The 2,948-nt window shown below is 44.2% G+C and overlaps 1 pseudogene; it reads left to right on the top strand.

Annotated features, from left to right (window-relative positions):
- On the top strand, positions 1–1,285 carry LOC116674507 (seipin-like; annotated as a pseudogene).
- Positions 1,286–2,948: the final 1,663 nt, after the last annotated feature.

Consider the following 2,948-nt stretch of genomic DNA (forward strand, 5'->3'; position numbering starts at 1 on the left):
CAGAAGTCGAAAGGGCTCAAAGGAGGAACAACTGCCCAAACCAGTGCCAGAAGAAGGTCTGGATCAGACACCATGGGGGCCACAATGGGCCCCGTTCTACACTGGCTCCAAGATGTAGCAGCTGTGACTCTCCTCAGAGCCCGGCGGAATCTATTTCAGGCTGCCATCCTGTTTACTGTCCTGGTTCTGCTGCTTTTGTGTCCGTCTTTCTCTATGGAAGCTTCTATTACTCGTACATGCCCACTGTGAGCTTCTCCAACCCTGTGCACTTCTACTACACGTCTGATTGTGATGCTTCAGAGTCAGCACTCTGTTCATTCCCCACGGCAAACATCTCTTTCATGAAGAACGAGAGGGACCTAGTGATGTCTTACGGTCAGCCTTATCGAGTGTCTCTGGAGTTAGAGATGCCCGAGTCTCCAGTGAATGAACGCCTGGGTATGTTCATGGTCAAGATGTCTTGTTACACCAAGGGTGGAAAGATTGTGTCATCAGTTGGTCGATCTACAACGTTGCATTACCGCTCCAGCATTCTGCACAGCCTGAGAACTTTACTGTTCTCTCCTTTCTTTCTGACGGGACGGCTGAGCAAAAGCAGCTCATAGAGGTTGAGCTCTTCTCAGACTACAAGACAAATGCTTATCAACCCCTTGTTGGTGCAGTCATTGAGATCCAGTCCAAACGAGTGCAGATCTACTCATCTCAACTCCGTATCCATGCTTTCTTCACTGGTATACGGTATGTTCTGTACAACTTCCCCTTGACATCTGCAGGGATCGCCATAGCCACCAACTTTGCCTTCCTCAGTGTCATTGTGCTGTTCAGCTACCTGCAGTTCATATGGGGGGGGGGGATCCGGCCTCCACAGGTATCGGGAGATGATACCTTCAACCAACAGAGGAGAGAGGAGGCTCGGAAATGCACGGAAAGAAAACTGGCAGAAGGACTTGGTGCTCCAGAGGTTGGATCTGGCACAGATACATCTGGGTTCCAGGAAATGTCATGGTGACGGAGCTGCCATGAAGAGCCCTCAGAAATCCCAGATGCCTCTGGGGCTTATGTGCCAGATCCTAAAGAGAAAGGGTCTCATGACCGCTCTCATGAGGAGAAAGACGGCTCAGACGTGGTGGATGGAGGCCAGCTGCCCCCCCAGGGTGAGACATTCCTCCGACAGAGATCTGGACCGTGGAGGACCTGGGAACCACGCCGCTGCACACAGTCAAAGCACCAGCAGTTTAATATGATGTGGCAGATGTTGATTGACTCCAGCAAACCCACTGTTTGAGTCAACCTAATACAGATGCATGTGAATATTATACCTGTTTTAGCTAACACTTATTGTATGTTGTTAAAAACAGTTTACCTGATTGTAACTTTGACCGTTTCTCATTTCTGTCTGCTTATTGTCTATAGTCTTATGTTTTGATGATGCCTATAGCAAGATATATTACATTTCAGCTCTGGCTTGTCTAACAGTATTGCCTAGCAAAGTTTGGCATTACCATCAGTTTTAAAACTCCCCTTTAAAGTCAGTAAGTTGAACCTGCCCATGTTTTTTGCTTCAATGCCTGCAAGGTGGCATTTTCCTCACAACATGGCCAGCTTTCAACAGCTGGTGCACACATCCTCACCCTGGGCCTTTTACAGAGCGACGTTTGGCTTCTCATCTTGGGAAAAAACACATTTGTTATTAATAGCACTGAGGATGTCCTCTGTTTTTTAGGTGTCACAGTTAAGTGACAGTGAGCCAGCAGCACAATACCAGGAGGCTGAAATCAAAGCAGCTAAATGAATTCAGCCGTCACTGATGTGTGTTTACACCTGGGCTTTTCCTACGTGGCAGGTCAATGTGTCTGCTGTGGAAAAGGCCCATCCTCCCAGGATCACACAGCAGACAGTGACTCTCTTGATTAACTGTTCAAACATCAGAACACATGATTCTGGTATTTAATGTATTTGCCACGGACTTGAAATCAATTTAAAGGTGGTTTATGGATTTCCTAGAATGTTTCACACCCTTTTAGAGGAAACACTCAAACAAGCCTTGTGATTCTTTTTTACAGAGGCTCTGCCAGAGCAATTAGATTTGGAAAATGTACCCACACGAATCTAGCCTGAGGGACATAAGAATACGTTGCATTCATTATTCCTTTTCATCTTGCTAATAGTGACGTTCTTTCCCAGTTTAATGGCTGATTTACAAGCCATGGCATATTAACTTCAAGCTTCAACGCTTTTACAAACTTGGTGTTCCTTCCATCAGCACCATCTTACTTTGTATTCATTGTCTGTTACAGTGCAGTCTAAACACAGCAATTTAATTTGGAGATATTTTATTCATTGTGATTTTACAACAACAAACACCAAGACATTTTTGACGGTTCTATTAAGCACATGTCTGTTTGAATTAACATTAATGAAGTTTATAAGAAAGAAACGGGAGACAGTGTTTTAAATACTGGTGTAAAGCTAAAGGGTGATGCAGGAATCTTTGATGTATTTAACCTACACTTTAGGGGAGCTTAGGGTTTCAGGACCTTTATGTAGAGTAATTGCAAGTTGTATTGATGGAGGATTCTGTATAAGATTTGACTGTGATGTACTCATGATGTGTCATCTGGATTCTGTTATTGGAAATATCCCTGATGCCCTGAGTTATATTAATAGGCTAGGTGTTGATAAATTAAATTAACAGACAGTAGTGCTAAAAGAAAATGAAATCTGTGGTGTTGTCCTACAGCACCTCCACCTAGAGGAGAGGAGCAATGACAATCAATCCCAGCAGGCATGCGGCACCACAGATACAGTAAACTAACACTCACTCAGTCAACTTGATGGAGAAGAGAAATTCCTCCAGAATGACTTCCTGTTGACTTGATAGGCCATTTTCACACAAGATATTGATGTGTAAATAATCAATTAATGACGGCTATTAACTGTGTCATTTT

This window comes from Etheostoma spectabile, unplaced genomic scaffold (genome assembly GCF_008692095.1).
Source record: "Etheostoma spectabile isolate EspeVRDwgs_2016 unplaced genomic scaffold, UIUC_Espe_1.0 scaffold00000485, whole genome shotgun sequence".
Lineage (NCBI taxonomy): Eukaryota > Metazoa > Chordata > Actinopteri > Perciformes > Percidae > Etheostoma > Etheostoma spectabile.